This window comes from Palaemon carinicauda, chromosome 31 (genome assembly GCF_036898095.1).
Source record: "Palaemon carinicauda isolate YSFRI2023 chromosome 31, ASM3689809v2, whole genome shotgun sequence".
Classification (NCBI taxonomy): Eukaryota; Metazoa; Arthropoda; class Malacostraca; order Decapoda; family Palaemonidae; genus Palaemon; species Palaemon carinicauda.
In genome coordinates, this window is record NC_090755.1 from 87,010,663 (window position 1) to 87,024,505 (window position 13,843).

Here is a 13,843-nt window from a genome sequence, read left to right on the forward strand (position 1 = left end):
ATATATATATATACACACACACACATATATATATATATATATATATATATATATATACATATATATATACACCAGTGTTTCTCAACGTGGGGGCCATGAGATTTTTTCAGGTGCCACAAGGCAAAATTTGAAAAAAATAGGGGCCCATGGAGTGGGGCGCACAGAAAATTTAGGACCCACAAAATATATAAATGCGTAATATTTTGAAATAATTCATTATTATGCTTCGAATATTCTGTTTATCATGCCTGAGATTAGTTTAAACATCATTCGATTCAATATACCAGGTAATTTTTGCAGACAGTGAAATATTCAATAGTCTCTCTCTCTCTCTCTCTCTCTCTCTCTCTCTCTCTCTCTCTGTCAATTAAATTTTTAAGCAGGAAACGATTGTGGCAGAGTGGTAAAAGGGTGAACTATAACCCTTGACAAAAACTATTAAGCTGTAGTGCTTTCAACAGTCACGAATCAGAGTCCACAAGAGGTAACTATAGTCAATTTTTTAGCGAGGCAGATTTGCACCGACTCGCAGCGGTGCCCTTTTCGCTCGGAAAAGTTTCCTGATCGCTGATTGGTTAGAATTATCTTGTCCAACCAATCAGCGGTCAGGAAACTTTTCAGAGCCAAAAGGGCACCGCTGCGAGTCGATGCAAATCTGCCTCGCTAAAAAAAATTGACTATAGTGTTATTCCTCTGAGCAACTCCTCAGTATCACGCCGTATTGATAAGATGGCAGCTGATGTTGAAAGCTAATTAGTCTCTAAACTGCAGGTGAATGAATTCTCGCTTCAACTCGACGAATCAACTTTACCTGATAATTCTGCTCTTCTGATGGCATTTGTGAGGTTTCTTGATGTTCATGAAATATGTCAAGAAATGCTTTTCGCATTGAAATTAACAACTGACACTAAAGGTGAATTCATCTTTAAAAAAACTTGAGGTCTATTTTGAGAACAAAATTCCACTCAAGAACATTGTGGCTTGTGCAACAGATGGCACTGCTGCTATGATTGGAAGGTATCAGGGATTCAGTGCTTAATAAAAAAAAATCTGTTCCTATTGTCGTTTGTGTACACTGTGTTGTTCACCGGCAGCAGCTGGTTACCATAAACCTAGCAGGACGTCTGCATGAAGCACTTGGGCATGTTATGAAGGCTGTCAACTTGATAAAAAAATAGTGCACTGAAAGGTAGCCTTTTTCAGCAATTATGTGAAAAGATCAATGAAGAATTTGAACAACTTGTGTTGCACACTGAAGTCAGGTGACTTTCTAAAGGTAATTGCCTGAACCGTTTTGTTGCACTTTGGGACAGTGTTATCTCTTTCTTTAGTGGGACAGAACTTGGACAGAAACTTGTTGATGCAAAGAGTGACATCTTATACCGGTCTGACATATTTGAAAAGCTAAATGTTCAGAACAAAGAGCTTCAAGGAAATAACTCCACCCTGTGTTCCTGCAAGGAGGCAATTACTGCATTTAAAGGGAAACTCAAGCTGTTCTGGTTGAACCTTGGAAGACGAGATTTTGCACAGTTTCCTTCCTTAGCAGTTATATCCACCGAGCTGCTTGATGATGACCTAGCAATGTATGTTGACCATCTGAAGCAGTTGCATAATGATATGGAAACTCGCTTCTCTGACCTACTCCAAATGACTGTGCCACACTGGTTTGTGAATCCCTTCATTGCTGATGTATCTGAAGTTGATATCACCCTACAAGAAAGTCTCATTGAACTTCAGAACAACACAAGAGCTCAAGCAAGGATCAAGCGTGGAGTACACCAGAAGCTGTGGATGAATCAAGATGTGTATAAGAAGTACCCAATACTCTGGAAAGATGTGAAGTTGCTCTTACTTTCCTTTCCCACGTCTTTCTTGGTTGAGACTGGTTTCAGTCGGGCGATGTACCTGCTGTCAAAGACATGAAATCGCCTTGCCATAGAAAAAAAAAAGAGGCGATTTACGTCTCTCTCTGACAGCTTTCAAGCTAAACATTGACAAGTTGGCAGCCTTGCATCAGTCACAGGGATCCCACTGAAACCTTTCAAAATAAAGCCAATTGTACCTACATGTATTCCTTGTTTTGTATTACTTTTGTAAATAAATAAGTATTCAAATAAAATATTTTTCCAATTAATATTGTTATTTGATTTAAGCCTGAAATTAGAGTTTGAGTACATGGTACCATTCAAACTAGAACCATTAATATACCTACTTCCCCAGGCGTATAAAGGTGATGGACGGATGGCGGGTGGGGGGGGGGGGGTTAGAACTCAAAGTTGGCATGGAGGGGCCACAAGAACTTGCACTGGATTGAAGGGGGGCCACCACCAGAAAAAGGTTGAGAAGCACTGATATATATATATATATATATATATATATATATATATATATATATATATATATATGTATATGTATATATATACTGTGTGTATATATATATATATATATATATATATATATATATATATATATATTTACGCCTATATATACATATATATATATATATATATATATATATATGTATATATATACATATATATATGTAAATATATATATATATATATATATATATATATATATATATATATATATATATATATATACATACATACATAATAATACATATATATATATATATATATATATATATATATATATATATATGTGTGTCACTATTATTATTGTTATTATTATTATTATTATTATTATTATTATTATTATTATTACTAGCTAAGCTACAACCCAGTATCTTGATCTGGCCCATGAACAAAATTTATTGAATCGTCCATGGCCTATGATCTATCAATGGTGATAATTTCGTCAAAATCTGTCAATTTGTTTGGATGTAAACTTTAATATTGTGGCAATGCAAATCTGGATCTAGAATCCGGATTATCTCCAAAAGTTAATGGAGTTGTCCATGGCCTAAGGCTTCGGCCACACCAGGCGCGACTAGCAACGAGGTTAGAGGAAAGAGGTTCCCGCGCAACATTTTGTCACTGGCCTGCCGACCGAGTCGTGCCTCTACCTCCACGCTTATCGCGTGCGGTGTGGCCGAAGCCCAAGAGCTATCTGTGGTGGAAATTATGTCATAATCCATCAATTGATTTTGATGTTATCCTTCAAATGGAAAAATTGCAAATCCGGATATATAAAACCGGATCCGGATGATCTCCAAAATTTAGTTGGGTCGTCTCTTACCTAAAATCTATGTGATGAAAATTTCGTCAAAATCCGTCCTGTAGTTTTGCCGTAATCTTGTCCACAGTCAGTCAGACAGACACATAAATACTGTAAATAAACTGATTGAGTTTATAACTTCCTTGGCGGAGGTATAAATGGTATTTTTAAGCGCGGGTATATATTTCTTTTAAATTTGCGCGGTATTTACTACATAAAACATCTAATTGTGTATCATGTATCACAGCATTCAACAGTCTTTTACGATATCTTAGGTATTATTTGACAACTCTAAAATTTAAATGTTACTCATGAATTTGTGAGAAAATTCCACAAAACTCGCTCTGTCGATTTACGCGTGTAAAGTTTGACATTTAAAAGAAAACACAGCTTACATTCGTAAATCCAGGGAAAAAGATTATAAAAATTTCATAATCGTGTTTAGTAATTTCTATCTATTTTATTTTTATGAATCATAATCATCATCATCATCATCATCATCATCATTTCCTCCTTTGCCTATTGGGCTCGGTTAGGTTTCGCCAGTCATCTCTATCTTGAGCTTTTAGATCAATACTTCTCCATTTATCATTTCCTATTTCATGCTTTAATCCTCAGCCACGTAGGCCTGGGTCGTCCAACTCTTCTAGTTCCTTGTGGATCCCAGTTGAAAGTTTTATTAATACTATTAATAATTTTTCACTTATCTATATTTATCATATTATTATTATTATTATTATTATTATTATTATTACTAGCTAAGCTACAACCCTAGTTGGAAAAGCAAGATGTTATAAGCCCAAGGGCTCCAACAGGGAAAAATAGTCCAGCAAGGAAAGGAAATAAGGAAATAAATAAACGATATAAGAAAATAATGAACAAATAAAATAAAATATTTAAAAAAACAATAACAACATTTAAATAGATATTTCACACACACATATATATATATATATATATATATATATATATATATATATATATATATATATATATATTTATATATATATAAACTATAAAAAAGACATGTCAGCCTGTTCAACATAAAAAAACATTTGCTGCAACTTTGAACTTTAGAAGTTCCACTGATTCAACCACCCGATTAGGAAGACCATTCCACAACTTGGTCACAGCTGGAATAAAACTTCTAGAATACTGTGTAGTATTGAACCTTATGACGGAGAAGGCTAGAATTTAATATTTTTTTCAGCCTAATGACAACGATGAGTCATGACATAATTTTGTCATCTCATTCACAGCTGATACCTGGATTGGGCTCTGGCCAATGTCATCCCTCCCCCCCCTTGTTATACCACTGCCTTTATTATTATTATTATTATTATTATTATTATTATTATTATCATTATTATTTTTGATATTATTATTATTGTTATTATTATTATTTCTATTATTAATATTGTTATCATTATAATTATTATTGTTATTATTATTATTATTATTATCATCATTAATATTAATATTAATATTATTATTATTATTATTTCTATTATTATTGTTATCATTATTATTATTATTATTATTATTATTATTATTATTATTACTTACTAAGCTACAACCCTAGTTGGAAAACCAAAGTGCTATAAGCCGGAGGGCTCCAACAGGGAAAAATAGCCCAGTGAGGAAAGGAAATAAGGAAACTACAAGTAAAGTAATTAACAATTAATATAAAATATTTTAAGAACAGTAACAACATTAAAATAAATACTTCATATATAAACTATAAAAACTTAAAAAAAAAAAAAGAGAAATAAGATAGAATAGTGTGCCCAAGTGTACCCTCAAGGAAGAGAACTCTAAACCAAGACAGTGAAAGGTGTTTGTATTAAAAAGAATTGGTTTGAATTCTTTTTGCTAATAGTTAATATTCAATGAAAACTGAATTCAGAGTCTTCACTCAAGCGTTTGTTTTTCATAATTCTGATCATCCTTTACATTCAGATCTTCCAGAACAGTTCCATCATGTTCGTAATACTAGGTAGGCAGTTAATTCTAATAGTCAGGCTGAATACTACATAGTATAGTACTCTAGAAGTTCAATACTATATAGTACTCTAGAAGTTCAATGCTATATAGTACTCTAGAAGTTCAATGCTACATAGTACTCTAGAAGTTCAATACTACATAGTACTTTAGAAGTTCAATACTATATAGTACTCTAGAAGTTCAATGCTATATAGTACTCTAGAAGTTCAATGCTATATAGTACTCTAGAAGTTCAATGCTATATAGTACTCTAGAAGTTCAATACTATATAGTACTCTAGAAGTTCAATACTATATAGTACTCTAGAAGTTTACTCTAGAAGTTCAATACTTTATAGTACTCTAGAAGTTCAATACTATATAGTACTCTAGAAGTTCAATACTTTATAGTACTCTAGAAGTTCAATACTATATAGTACTCTAGAAGTTCAATACTATATAGTACTCTAGAAGTTCAATACTATATAGTACTATATACTGTAAAGTTCAAAGTTGGAGCAAATGTATTTATGTTGACCAGGCTGACATGAGTCTTTTTATAGTTTATATATGACATCTGTTTTTGACTGTGTTAATAGTCTATATAGGACATATCTGTTTTTGACACTGGACTGTTTTTAGAATGATATATTGTTAATTTATTCTCATCACTTATTTCTTTTCCTCACTGGGCTATTTTTCCCTGTTGGAGCCCTTGGGCTTATAGCATCTTGCTTTTCCAACTAGGGTTATAGCTTGGCTAATAATAATAATAATAATAATAATAATAATAATAATAATAATAATAATAATAATAATAATAATAATAATAATAATAATGATGATAATAATAATAATAATAATAATAATAATACTCTAGAAGTTCAATACTACATAGTACTCTAGAAGTTTTATTCCAGCTGTGACCAAGTTGTGGAATGATCTTCCTAATCGGGTAGTTGAATCGTAGGAACTTCTAAAGTTGAAACTTGCAGTTAGTGTTTTTATGTTGAACTGGGTGACATAAGTCATTTTATAGTTTAGCTATGAAATGTCTGTTTTGATGTTGTTATTGTTTTTAAAATATTTCATTTTAATTGTTCATTACTTCTTATATCGTTGATTTATTTCCTTATTTCTTTTCCTCACTGGGCTATTTTTCTCTGTTGGAGCACTTCGGATTGTAGCATCTTGCTTTTCCAACTAGGATTGTAGCTTAGCTAGTAATAATAATAATAATAATAATAATAATAATAATAATAATAATAATCCTTTCCTCACTAGGCTACTTTCCCTGTTGGAGCCCTTTGCCTTATAGCATCTTGCTACTTTCCCTATTGGAACCCTTGGGCTTATAGCATCTTGCTACTTTCCCTGTTAGAGCCCTTAGGCTTATAGCATCTTGCTACTTTCCCTGTTGGAGCCCTTTGCCTTATAGCATCTTGCTACTTTCCCTATTGGAACCCTTGGGCTTATAGCATCTTGCTACTTTCCCTGTTAGAGCCCTTGGGTTTATAGCATCTTGCTTTTCCAATTAAGGTTGAAGCTTAGCTACTACTACTACTACTACTACTACTACTACTACTACTACTACTACTACTACTACTACTAATAATAATAATAATAATAATGAATTTGTAGGTATCACAGTACAAGCTACATTATAATCCACCTTCCAGGATCAGTGCATCCCTTCCCTGACCCTACGGTACTCATGCCACCCTACTGCCCTATGAGAAGTTTGGGAACGAAGAGACTAGCCCCACCTTTCTCTCTCTCTCTCTCTCTCTCTCTCTCTCTCTCTCTCCTCTCTCTCTCTCTCTCTCTCTCTCTCTCTCTCTCTCACATCATTACCTCCGTCAATGAAATTGGGAGCAGGTTATGTTTTTGCCTTAGTTTGTCTGGTTGTTTGTTTGTTTGCGTGTTTCTCTCTCTCTCTCTCTCTCTCTCCTCTCTCTCTCTCTCTCTCTCTCTCTCTCTCTCTCTCTCTCATCATTACCTCCGTCAATGAAGTTGGGAGCAGGTTATGTTTTTGCCCACATTTGTCTGTTGGTTTTTTTGCATGTTCTCTCTCTCTCTCTCTCTCTCTCTCTCTCTCTCTCTCTCTCTCTCTCTCTCTCTCTCTCTCTCTCTCTCTCTCTCTCTCTCATCATTACCTCTGCCAACGAAGTTGGGAGGAGCAGGTTATGTTTTCGCCCTCATTTGTCTGTTTGCGTGTTCGCTCTCTCTCTCTCTCTCTCTCTCTCTCTCTCTCTCTCTCTCTCTCTCTCTCTCTCTCTCTCTCTCTCTGAGGTATGTATGTTTGTTTGTTTGCGAACAACTTCCTGGCCACAATTTCACTCGTAGCGAAACTTTCGGGGATAAATTGCCATGTTGAGGCGTGGAAGTGATTCAATTTTGAAAGTCGTAGGTCAAAGGTCAAGATCAAGGTCGAGTAAAAGGTCGAGAAATTTGCTGCCGTGGTGGAGGTCTGCACTCTTCAGAGTGCTTTTCTAGATATTATTTTCATTGTTTTCCTTTCTTACATTCTCTCCCTTCCCCCCTTACTAGAAAGTAGAGACCAGCCCAAGGAGCCCTCAGACTTGGAGACGAGAGAGAGAGAGAGAGAGAGAGAGAGAGAGAGAGAGAGAGAGAGAGAGAGAGATTTCATTGTACTTATTATGACGTTGCAAATATTCCATTTGGTATACTTGTGGTGTATTAGATATTTTATGGAACTAATTTATTTGAATTAGATTGATATATGTAGATTTATTATTATTAATATTATTGTTGTTATTTTTATTATTATTATTATTATTTATGTTTTCATTATTATTATTATTATTACTATTATTATTATTATTTCATTATTATTATTATTATCATTATTATTATTATTATTATTATTATTATTTATATTTTCATTATTTTTATTATTATTATTTATATTTTCATTATTATTATTATTACTATTTTTTATTATTATTGTTATTATTATTATTATTATTATTTATATTTTCATTATCATTGTTATTATTATTTTATTATCATTATTATTATTATCATTATTTTATTATTATTATAGAAAAATATTAGTGCCTCAGTGATGTTAATTTTGTAATGAGTTTTTTTATATTGTTCTTATCCTTTTCTCTTAATTATTGTATTCCGCCAGTAACTGTGAAAGGTACATACTTCACGAGAAAGTTAATAAAAGTAATGGAGACCATATCATACATATTCCTTATTTTTAAATTGGAAATATGACATTACACATTATATAAGAGCCTTTCTCGTGGATAACTTTCACTATGGGTATATGCATCATCATCATGATCACCCCCCCCCCTCTCTCTCTCTCTCTCTCTCTCTCTCTCTCTCTCTCTCTCTTGACGCAAAGGGCCTCGATTAGATTCCTTCACTCGTCTCTATCTTGGGATTTTAAATTATTCTTCATTCATCATTTCCTATTTAACGTGATCAGCCCTGTAGGCCTGGGTCTTCCAACTCTTCTAATGCCATGTCTCTATCTTGAGATTTTAAATTATTACTTCTTCATTCATCATTTCCTACTTCACGTGATCAGCCATGTGGGCCTGGGTCTTCCAACTCTTCTAATGCCATGTCTCTATCTTGAGATTTTAAATTATTACTTCTTCATTCATCATCTCTTACTTCGCGTGATCAGCCATGTAGGCCTGGGTCTTCCAACTCTTCGAATGCCATGTAGAGTCCAGTTGAGATTTTGGTGAACTAATCTCTTTTGGGGAGTGCAAAGAGCATGCCCAAACCATCTCCATCTACCCCTCATCATGATTTCATCCACAAATGGCATTCGAGCAATCTCTTTTATAGTTCAATTTCTAATCCTCTCCTGTCATTCAACTTTCAATATTCTTCTGAGGGCTTTGTTCACAAATCTTCAAAATCTGTTGGATATTGTTTCATTGTCATACCACGACTCATAGTCTTTCACTGTTTTGTGGTAGGGGTAGAGTTCTCTTGCTTGAGGATACACTCTGGCTCTATTCTATATTATTCCTCTTCCTTTTGTTTTTTTTAAAGTTTTTACAGTTTGCATATGAACGATTTAACTTATTGTTGTTACTGCTCATAAAATACTTTATTTCCATTGTTAATTGCTTCTTTTGTAGTTTCCTTATTTCCTTTCCTCATTGGGCTATTTTCCCTGTTGGAGCCCTTGGGCTTATAGCATCTTGCTTTTCTAACTAGGGTTGTAGCTTACCATGCACTGTAATTGTTCAGGGGCCAATTCCCTCTTGTTAAAGGTAGAAGAGACTCTTTAGCTATGGTCAGCAGCTCTTCTAGGAGATGGACACTCCAAAATCAAACCATTGTTCACTAGTCTTGGGTAGTGCCATAGCCTCCGTACCATGGTCTTCCACTGTCTAGGGTTAGAGTTCTCTTGCTTGAGGGTACACTCGGGCACGCTGTTCTGTCTTGTTTCTCTTCCTCTTGAATTGTTAAAGATTTTATAGTTTATATAGGAGTTATTTATATAAATGTTGTTAAGCTTCTTGAAAATTTTATTTTTTCTTGTTTCCTTTCCTCGCTGGGCTATTTTCCCTGTTGGAGCCCATGGGTTTATAGCATCCTGCTTTTTCCAACTGGGATTGTAGCTTAGCAAGTAGTAGTAATAATAATAATAATAATAATAATAATAATAATAATAATAATAATAATAATAAAAGGGGCTGTCTTGGTGCTTATTTCTGATAGTATATGGAGGGAGGCCTCAGGGATATTGAGAAGTATCCCTATAAACTCGGTCCATTATTATCATTAATATTATTATTACTTGCTAAGCTACAACCCTAGTTGGGAAAGCAGGAGGCTATAAACCCAAGGACCCCAACAGGGAAAAATAGCCTAGTGAGGAAAGGAAACAAGGTAGTAAATGAACTACAAAAGAAGTAATGAATAACCAAAATATGATATTTTAAGAACAGCAATAACAATAAATTGGATATTTCATAATTTATAAACTATAAAAACTTCAAAATGCATTCTATCTCAATTTCCGCACAGTAAAATGCTTGGTATCTCAGTAATGTTTGCTATCTCAGTTTTCTCACAGCAAAATGCTTGCTATCTCAGTCTTTGCAGAGCAAAATGCTTTGCTGTCTCAGTCTTCACATAGCAAGATGCCTACTATTTAAATCTCCACACAGCAAAATGCCTGCTATCTCAGTCTTCACATAGCAAAATGCCTGCTATCTCAATTTTCTCTCAGCAAAATGCTTGCTATCTCAGTTTTTCACAGCAAAATGCTTGCTATCTCAGTCTTCGCAGAGCAAAAGTCCTGCTACCTCAATTTTCTCACAGCAGAATGCTTGCTATCTCAGTCTCCCCATGGCAAAATGCCAGCTTTCACAGTCTTAGCACAGAAAAATGCCTCCTGCTATTTCAATCTCCGCACAGCAAAATGCCTGTTATCTCAGTCTTCACACAGCAAAAGTCTTGCTATCTCAGTCTTCACACAGTAAAATGCCTGCCATATCAGTCTTCGCTCAGCAAAATGCTTGGTATCTCAGTCTTTGCACAGCAAAATGCCTGCTATTTCAATCTCCTTACAGCAAAATGCTTGGTATCTCAGTCTTTGCACAGCGAACTGCCTGCTATTTCAATCTCTGTACAGCAAAATGCTTGGCATCTCAGTCTTCCCACAGCGAACTGCCTGCTATTTCAATCTCCGTACAGCAAAATGCTTGGCATCTCAGTTTTCCCACAGCGAACTGCCTGCTATTTCAATCTCCGTACAGCAAAATGCTTGGCATCTCAGTCTTCCCACAGCGAAATGCCTGCTATTTCAATCTCCGTACAGCAAAATGCTTGGCATCTCAGTCTTCCCACAGCGAAATGCCTGCTATTTCAATCTCCGTACAGCAAAATGCTTGGCATCTCAGTCTTCCCACAGCGAAATGCCTGCTATTTCAATCTCCGTACAGCAAAATGCTTGGTATCTCAGTCTTCCCACAGCAAAATGCCTGCTATTTCAATCTCCGTACAGCAAAATGCTTGGCTTCTCAGTCTTCCCACAGCAAAATGCCTGCTATTTCAATCTCTGTACAGCAAAATGCTTGGTATCTCAGTTTTCCCACAGTAGAATGCCTGCTATTTCAATCTCCGCACAGCAAAATGCTTTGTATCTCAGTCTTCCCACAGCAAAATGCCTGCTATTTCAATCTCCGTACAGCAAAATGCTTGGCATCTCAGTCTTCCCACAGCAAACTGCCTGCTATTTCAATCTTCGTACAGCAAAATGCCAATCCGTACAGCAAAATGCTTGGCATCTCAGTCTTCGCACAGCAAACTGCCTCCTGCTATTTCAATCTCCGTACAGCAAAATGCTTGGCATCTCAGTCTTCGCACAGCAAACTGCCTCCTGCTATTTCAATCTCCGTACAGCAAAATGCTTAGTATCTTAGTCTTCCCACAGCAAAATGCCTGTTATTTCAATCTCCTTACACCAAAATGCTTAGTATCTTAATCTTCCCACAGCAAAATGCCTGCTATTTCAATCTCCTTACAGCAAAATGCTTAGTATCTTAGTCTTCCCACAGCAAAATGCCTGCTATTTCAATCTCCTTACAGCAAAATGCTTTGTATCTTAGTCTTCCCACAGAAAAATGCCTGCTATTTCAATCTCCTTACAGCAAAATGCTTTGTATCTTAGTCTTCCCACAGCAAAATGCCTGCTATTTCAATCTCCGTACAGCAAAATGCTTGGTATCTCAGTCTTCCCACAGCAAAATGCCTGCTATTTCAATCTCTGTACAGCAAAATGCTTGGTATCTCAGTCTTCCCACAGCAAAATGCCTGCTATTTCAATCTCCGTACAGCAAAATGCTTGGCTTCTCAGTCTTCCCACAGCAAAATGCCTGCTATTTCAATCTCTGTACAGCAAAATGCTTGGTATCTCAGTTTTCCCACAGTAGAATGCCTGCTATTTCAATCTCCGCACAGCAAAATGCTTTGTATCTCAGTCTTCCCACAGCAAAATGCCTGCTATTTCAATCTCCGTACAGCAAAATGCTTGGCATCTCAGTCTTCCCACAGCAAACTGCCTGCTATTTCAATCTCCGTACAGCAAAATGCCAATCCGTACAGCAAAATGCTTGGCATCTCAGTCTTCGCACAGCAAACTGCCTCCTGCTATTTCAATCTCCGTACAGCAAAATGCTTGGCATCTCAGTCTTCGCACAGCAAACTGCCTCCTGCTATTTCAATCTCCGTACAGCAAAATGCTTAGTATCTTAGTCTTCCCACAGCAAAATGCCTGTTATTTCAATCTCCTTACACCAAAATGCTTAGTATCTTAATCTTCCCACAGCAAAATGCCTGCTATTTCAATCTCCTTACAGCAAAATGCTTAGTATCTTAGTCTTCCCACAGCAAAATGCCTGCTATTTCAATCTCCTTACAGCAAAATGCTTTGTATCTTAGTCTTCCCACAGAAAAATGCCTGCTATTTCAATCTCCTTACAGCAAAATGCTTAGTATCTTAATCTTCCCACAGAAAAATGCCTGCTATTTCAATCTCCGTACAGCAAAATGCTTGGCTTCTCAGTCTTCCCACAGCAAAATGCCTGCTATTTCAATCTCTGTACAGCAAAATGCTTGGTATCTCAGTTTTCCCACAGTAGAATGCCTGCTATTTCAATCTCCGCACAGCAAAATGCTTTGTATCTCAGTCTTCCCACAGCAAAATGCCTGCTATTTCAATCTCCTTACAGCAAAATGCTTAGTATTTCAGTCTTTGCACAGCAAAATACCTATCTGTCTTCGCACAGCAAAAGGCATGCTATTGCAATATGCGCTTTACTTTCATATTCAAACGATACAGGATTACTGGTAAAAAACTAATAAGTTGGACCCAGTGTGTTAAGATTAAGTGACCACAAAGAATACTGAAGACAAAATATACTGCATTTTTTTTTTTGTGTACAAAATAAAGACCTAACTGTTCTGCGCACCTCATAAATCCCAAGTTCTGAAAAAAAAACAAAAAAACAATAAGAAATCTTGATATAAGAAATATTTGAACCGATTTTCAATATAAGCAAAAGTATAATTTCTCTCCAAGATCTCTACTATTCTTCAAGTTCATAAAAGCTTTGCTGGTGTTTTCAACCAGTAACATTGGCATTGCCTCGATGCTTTTAGAGGAAGGATATGAATAAAAAAAGATAAGTCCTCCTTGAAAATATCCACTTGAAAAAAAAAAATTAATATATAGCAATGTTAGACAATCTTTTTTTTTAACCATATAAGGTTCCTCACAACTGCACGAAAAGAGGGCGATCATTTGCAGTGCTACGCCATAATTATCTCTCTCTCTCTCTCTCTCTCTCTCTCTCTCTCTCTCTCTCTCTCTCTCTCTCTCTCTCTCTCTCTCTCTCTAGCACCTATTAGAAAGAATGATTTCCTTGTCTAAGGGTAAAAAAAAGGGTAGAAAAAGCGATGCAGTGCCCACCGGATGGCCTTCATTTCCATTTACTTCGCTCTTCCTTAAGTTATCTCGATTATATAACCATAAATGTTTATATTTATTAACATTATTAATAGTTTAAGAGATATAGACCCTCTTCTTTCACTATTTCAACAACATAGTGTGTCCAATTGCCCCTCCCCAAAATAGCCTTTCATACAGTGAATAAACATGCTGAGGAAAA